Below are 7,811 nucleotides of genomic sequence, written 5' to 3'. Positions count from 1 at the left end.
TTCTGAGACTCTTGATTTATTAAAACCACTGAAATCTCTCACATACCTATAAATATATGAACTGATTCAGAAAAAGAAAGTGATATTTACTTCCTAAGGTTCCTTTCACACATCAATCAGAAATATAAAGTTACTAGCTTTGTTGGAGCCATATGGACAATAATCTGTCATGTTTGTCTCATTTTCAAGCTCTATGTAATCATTTTTAAAGATCACTTTATGCATTCATCCAACACGGAGAGCAAACTCACTATGCCATGATGCGTTGATGCATGGCGGTGCGGTGGTTGAGGTCCAGAACTGACCCATCGTGCAATGATTCAACATTGACTGTCCTTCCCCCACAAACATTTCAAAAAGGTAACACTTTGTCTTGATGGTGGCATAGCCATTGGACACCATGATCTTTACAGAACGGCACACAGGGTCATTGCTCCACATGGTTCTTGAGGAGAAGATGATGTAGTCCAAACAATACAAGAGCACAAAAATTACCAGTAGCAGCAGGATGGCCCTGGTGGCCCTCTGTTCTGGGGAGGCTTTTGGAGATGGGCTGGAGCCGTGAAGGTGCTGGCACTGCCTCTTATGCCTATGCAAAAGTATCACCATGTACCCACTGGAGAGGGCCATGACCCCTATAAGAAATACATCCCGTAATGCACCCAGGATGGTAAGCAAATGCCTGAAGAAGTAACTCATGAGCAAGATAGTGGAGTAGTCACTGAGGAATATAAGGCCCTGTGATGTTACAGTGAAGTTGTCAACAGCAGAGATTGAGAATTGGGCACTGAAGGACATATAGAAGACCCACAGGAAGAGAAGGGACCTCAGGCTGTCCTGTGGGGACTTAGGCTTAGCAGGAGCTTCTGGGGCTGAGGGTGAGGGCCTGTAGGACACTCAGCAGGCAGGTGGCAGAAATGGACAGGCCCCTCATCAACCTGTACAAGTAGGCAATTGATTTACATAATAACATCACCCTAAAGCCCCGCCTGAGATGTAAAAGTGTCTGCAGCTAAGAACCCCATGTTGAGCAGCATCAGGAGATTGGTTAGGACCAAGAGACTGATGATACAGTTCGTGTCCTTCAGCCTCTTGTCACATAGAAACTTGATGACATGGAACAGAAAAAGGATGGTGTTGGCCACAATCCCAATTCCCACTTCAGAGTAAAAGGTGATGCTTAGGTTAATAATGCCATCCAGTATGTGTTTTTTTTTTTTTCATCTTTTGGGGTAAGGAATCATAGAGTACATGTCTTAGGAGAAAAGTAAGAAAATTCATTATCACAAATATTAAATTTCATCCATCCCAGCAAACACTGTTGTCAGGAGGAAAATTTGTTAGCCTATCTCAATGCCCCCATTCCACTCTAACTGAAGTTTTGCTGACACACCATGGAAATCATTCTTTCCTCTCTCTTTTTCCATAATTTCCCAACCATGGCTGGATTACATTTCATGCAAAGTTCGAAGTGATTTCTTGTGCATTAAAAATGATCACACCTGTCATATATTTCTCATTCACAAGCACCAATGTTATAGAAAATCTTTCCCTGATACAACCTTCAATTTTTCTTGGTGATATGTGACTGCAAGGGTGGAGTATATGTCCTTCTTTTAGTAAGGATTATGTACTTTTTGGTCAGTTGAAATTATGGGGGTTTAATAAGAAAGAAAACCCTCCTAAGCAAGGAGTCTTAATGTCATATTTATGTTAGCTTCCTGTTACCTTTATTCTGGTTTCTTCAAGAACATATGTGATTTTGTTCATATATTCACAAAGAAAATGCTAAGTATTGTAACCTCTGAAGTTGAATATACCTATATAATTTCCCATTTAAAGGATAAGTGTTCAACTTTGAGAAGCCCATGATCCTGGGCTCTGGGCTCATCTCGTCTATAAGCTGAACAAAATCTCATCGTGTCTGTACCCAAGATACTGTGCATGAAACAGGATGGAGTACATTTTCCATACAGGGAAGGATTGCTGTGCAGAAGGATCTCTGTAGAATTGTTCAATTTTTTAGACTTCTGCAGATCCTCATTCATAGAAATCTCTTAATAGTTGATCATCTCTATCACCAACTCAAAGAGGCTAAAAAAATTACCAGAATTACAATCTGTTGGGAATCTCTGTTGAGAGAGAACTGAGTGGATTTTAAGACAATTTGATTCCTTTACACAGCTACCTATGTTAAGAATTTTTGTTATTGAATCACAATTTGACCTATGTGATCCAAGTCCTGTGTCAAATACTAGCAGCAACACATTTCAATATTTTTCTACTTAAATATGTACAAAGCTGGGTGGAGTGGGGCATACTTGTAATCCCAGCAGCCCAGCAGTTTGGGAGGCTGAGGTTAAAGGATTGTGAGTTCAGTGCCAGCCTCAGCAACTGTGATGCACTTGCAACTCAGTGAGACCCTGTCTATAAATAAAATACAAAATAGGGCTAGGGATGGGGCTTGCTCAGTGTCAACTTAGTTCAAGGCCCAGTACCAAATCAAAACAAACAAAAAAAACTTAAATATGTGGAATCACTGTGGTAAACAGAACCAAAATTAAAATAGATACACATTCATTGAACTTGAGGAATTTATTATAGTGTAATTATCCAACCTCACTTTGAAATATGAGTTTCTTTGTAGTCCAAGTTTTCTGTCTGCCTTCAAGAATGCAATAGAATTTTTCCTGACTCAAGGGGTCCAAATGTAAAATTTATATTTGGGTTTATTATACTGGTGCTGCACACATACCAGATACATTTTCTACTACTGAACTACATCTCCAGCTCTGATTCTAGAGAATTTTGAAATTATTTACTGGCAGAATGTTTTCCTTGGAAAACATATATATTTACTTTAATCAAAGCATCTCCTATAAGTAATGATTAAGATTAAATTTGTGTTTTCACATACTGAACCATAATAGCACATGAAAACAAAGTCTTAAGGCTAAATTAGTTCATGAGCCTATGGATGTAAAAGACACTAAAGAAATCCCAGCGACTCAGGAGGCCAATACAGGAGGTTTTCAAGTTCAAGGCCAGATAGTAAATTAGTAAGACCCTATCTCAAAATAATAAATTAAAATTGGGCTATGGATGTACATCATTGGTAAGAAGCCCTGGGTTCAGTCCCTGGTACAAAAACTAAAAGTGCTAAGGAAAGCTGACATGTTAAAGATGTGTGAACATTGGGCACCATGTGAGAATTCAGAGTGTAAGTACAAGTTTCATTTAAACATTGAAATGCAGATTTATTTATTTATTTTAATTTTAACCTTTAGCTGTCATAATATCTGGACTTATGGACTCTCATATTAGAATTCAATACATGTTGATATTGCTTGCTGGGAATTAACATTTTGATTTTCTCACATTGTATAGTTTCTAAGTGTGCAGTGTCTCAAAACTCTTATTTGTTCATATGTAATTAACTGATGCAGACTCTGGTGACCACATTGAGCTATAGACATGAGAACTGCTGACCCCCAGCCCTGCAGCTCTGCCCAGATGCCCCTCACCACTCCTCTGACTGCTCCTTCCCCTACCCCTTCCCAACCTCTGCTGAGCTGCACTGCTATGTGGGCAACATGTTTACATTCCCTACATGAGTGAGAACATGCAGTAATTGACTGAAAGGAAAATTCTATAAACCATTAGGAAAAATGTTTATTTTTTTGAAATGTAGTGAACAGTAAAATGCCAATTTTATTTTTTATTTTGGTATTATAGGCATGCACAACTGTGTCCCGTTTCTGTCCAAAGTTTAGATCACATACTGATGTATTCGTATGTCATATGCATCAGATACATATACATTATTCACTTAAATATTATAAAATAAGTAAGTATTCTAAAGGTAAGTGTACAGCTATGTCTGTGTCTCCTTTATATTATAAAGCATTCTTGTGAACAGGAGCCCTTCATAATACAAGCTAAAATAAATCAACAGTCATGTCCTCTCCAAGCAATTTGTCTTGCTACTCAGCACAGAAGAGTCTAGATGCTCAGGAACAAGACAAGAACTTCCTACCCCCCTGCAGTGTGTTCAAGGGGCCTCCTCAACTAAGGCTCTTAACACAGTGATGGTACTTGGAAACATACTGTTCGAAGCCAAAACAATCATTTTTTTTAAACAAGAGAAAGCAAACTATTCTAAGAAATACTGGAAAGTCCACAGAGGGGGACATAAATCACAGGGAAAGTAACATGGGTTGGGCATCATGGTGCACATCTATAATCCCCACAGCATGAGAGTTTGAGGCAAGAGAATTGCATTTTTGAGACTAGCCTCAGCAACTTAGTGAGGACCTAAGCCTTATAGCCAGTGCCTGTCTCTAAATAAAATATTAATAGACTAAGGATGTGCCTCAGTGGTTAATAACTCTTGGGTTCAAACCTTGGTACCAAAATAATAATAATAATGATAATAATAATAATAATAATAATAATAATAATAATAATAAAATGAATAATAATAATGACAATAACAGCAGCCACAAAGGGGCATAATTTGTTTTGTCTTTTCCATGTACTTAAGCCCCCTGCTCCCATCACTTACTGTGTGTTAACTAAAAATGAACAATTGAGTTCTAGGAGGGAAGGCTGGTCCTGATTCATGTGAGTTTGGGACTGAGGGGAATCTGGGCAGCAAGCAGTACTTTGCATCACAGTTCTAGCTGGGAAACTATGAAGAGAACTAGGAAAAAACAGCTTGCACATCAGGGAGGGCACAACCACTACCAGCCAGGTACTATGCTGTATGAAAAGCCACTGTGAAATTACAAGCTATAGGAATATGAAGGAGAAAAGCCTGTAAAATATTTGGATAAGTGAGTAATGGCAATTCCTGAAAAATCTGGTTGATGATCATCCATTGTTTCCATACATTGGAAAGATCTCAGTAAATCTCAGAGTTCATAGTTGCAAATACACAATAACAATAGTTTGAAATATGTCTTCACGTTCATTATAAGAAAACTTACTTTTCTAACAGCAACAAGAAACTCCAAAGGAGCTTCATTGCAGACATTAAGCTGTCCTTACTGGGAAACCCAACATACCTGCAGAAGGATCTGTTTCCCTGATGAGGTCAATAATGACATGAGTCAAGTCCAATTTGCTTAAAGAAAAACAAAGGAGATAGGTACACATTTGTTCTGTAACTGCATTTGCATGAAAATATGAACTTACAAACTAAATGTGTTCCCAGACACCTGAACAGAATGAGGATCAACTCTTCCAAATATTCTCCCTAACAAAATGCCTATCAGACACAACCATTATTAGGGAAATGGGAATGAGGATTTTAAAATGAATAATAAAAAGAGACCAGATGAATAAACCATATATTCTTCCTGTCCAGCTATTTAAAAGTATATTCCCAGATCTTTGGGGACAAGGTAAAGGAAACCACTATCAGGTTCACTTGACTTTTTATGTGAAGGTGACACAGGACCACTGCCCACTCACTCGAAATTGGCTGCTGGGCAGAACACACAATCTGGAGAAGCACCATTCATTTTTAATTTGTGAGATTAACTGTAGGACAAGGTAGATTTCATGAGAAATTTCAATACATGGTTGTGGTAGTATAAGTTCACCCCTGTTACTTTTTGGTTTATGTAAAATTACTTTTTGGTTTATGTAAAATTACTTTTTAATTTCTCAAAATTTAGAAAGTCACATATCAATGAGCATGCCATTTTTTTTTTCAGGAACATGAGAGAAGCAAAGCTGAGCATATTTAATAAAGAGGAGACAGGGAAAATGATTGCATTTCTGATGATTTGTGTAGCACTAAATAACATAGAAAACAGGAGACAGTACAGATAGCATATGCAAATCTCCAGAGAAAATTAAATATGAACCTGAAATAGAGCAAATTTCTTATGGAAAACAAGGAGTAATTTTCTAAGTCTCAAAACTAAAGAATGACACATCCTAGGAATATTTCCTTCATTGCACCTTACAGAGCACCATTGTCTGATTGAGTGCCGTGGTTAAGGCTGGATGACTCTTCTAACACTACCAAAACCCTCACCAGGAGACCCAGTTTTCCCCTCCTTCCTCCTCCTTGTAGCCCATGTACTCCCAGCCTACATCTGGGGAACCAGAAAAGAGCTTGGCTGGATGGATGCTGACCACTTGGTGCACCTGAGAATAACCTGCACACTTTTAAGGAAAGGATGTGGTGAGCTCATCTCTCTGTAGCCTGTCATTTTAGTGTCTATAGTTAGATGACAGGATCCCACTGGGGAGCACAGGATGATGGAATCCCCAGTGAAACATTTCACTTGCCCCTTGTTTGGATTCTGTTCTGGATAACAGCCATCTGGGGAGAGATATGCTCAAAATTTCCTCCAAGTTTTTTTGAAAAAAAAAATATATGTCTGAGATTCGAATTGTTTTCCCTCATAGGTAATCTAAACCTTTTTCCTGGTGGCTTTTAGAAGCCTATCTTTATTTTTTATGCTAGGCATATTCACGATAGTGTGCCTCGGTGTGGTTCTTTTGTAAATTTGTACATTTGGTGTCCTTCAAGTTTCTTGTATTTGATTTTCCATTTCATTCTTTGTGTTTGGGAAATTTTCTGATATTATTTCATTGGAGAGATCGCTTATTCCTTTGATTTGTATCTGTGTGCCTTCCTCTATTCTGATAATTCTTAAATTTGGTCTTTTCATGTTGTGCCATGGTTCTTGAAGATTCTGATCATGGTTTCCTACTATCTTTCCTGTGTGGTCAACTTTATTTTCAAGATTATATATTTTGTCAGGGCTGGGGTTGTGGCTTCTTGGTAGAGCACTTGCTCAGCACAGGTGAGGCCCTGTGTTAGATCCTCAGCACCATACAAATATAAATAAGTAAAACAAAGGCATTGCATCCAACTACAACTAAAAAATAAATATTAAACAAGATTATATATGTTGTCTTCATTGCCTGTGGTTCAGTCTTACAGGTGATCTAGTCTGTTAGTGATGATATCTATTGACTTTTTTAATTTGGTTTATTGTTTCCTTCATTTCAAAAAAAAATTGGATCTCTATCTTTTGAAATAAATTGTACTACCTGTATTTTCTCTCTTATCTCTTTTTTGGTGTGATCCATTGTTGCATTTATTTGTTCTCTTATATTATTCTTTGCTTCACAGATCATTTTAATTATGTTTATTTGGAACTCCTTCTCTGACATTTCATCTACTGAACTTGAATGAATTCTGTTATTATAGCATCTTGGTTTGTCCAGGGCACTTTCTTCCCTTATTTTTCTCATGCTTACTTTGTGTCTCCCTGTCTAGCAGTGGGGAATCTGAGGCATTAAAGTTTTTACAGCATAGTCTTCTAGTGTCCCTACAGGTTACCAATACCACACCTTTAAGGGGGAGATCCATGTTTACAGCACCCAGTGCAAACATTATGCAGCCTTAAACCAAATAGCTCTTGTTTAGACAATTATAGTTTTGTCACAATAAACAGAAATGATGTGTTCAATTAAAGTCTAATATATATATATATATATATATATATATATATATATATATATATCAGGTTTGCATAAGCATTTACAGTTTATCATGATGGGCAAAAAGGGGGGTGTATGATGTGAGGTTCACAAGGTAGGAGGTGAGAACATAGAGGTATTAGTCATAGGAAAAGCAAAGGGGAATTAAGAGAAGTATGCTAGCATGGATTCCTCTGGTATAACCAGAACTGAAGGGACCTTGGTGATAGTCTTGTAGGTCTTGGCTGTTGTCTTTAGATGGAAGTAGCCCAGGAGAGTCCTGTGTTGGTAGATGATGTGTGTGT

At 37.8% G+C, this 7,811-nt stretch overlaps 1 pseudogene; it reads right to left on the bottom strand.

The window, feature by feature from the left end:
* Positions 1–225: 225 nt before the first annotated feature.
* On the bottom strand, positions 226–7,396 carry LOC144365707 (vomeronasal type-1 receptor 90-like; annotated as a pseudogene).
* Positions 7,397–7,811: the final 415 nt, after the last annotated feature.

Source organism: Ictidomys tridecemlineatus, chromosome 7 (genome assembly GCF_052094955.1).
Source record: "Ictidomys tridecemlineatus isolate mIctTri1 chromosome 7, mIctTri1.hap1, whole genome shotgun sequence".
In the NCBI taxonomy this organism is placed as follows: Eukaryota; Metazoa; Chordata; class Mammalia; order Rodentia; family Sciuridae; genus Ictidomys; species Ictidomys tridecemlineatus.
Note: the sequence above shows the minus strand (reverse complement) of the source record. Positions and strands in the feature narration are given on the sequence as shown.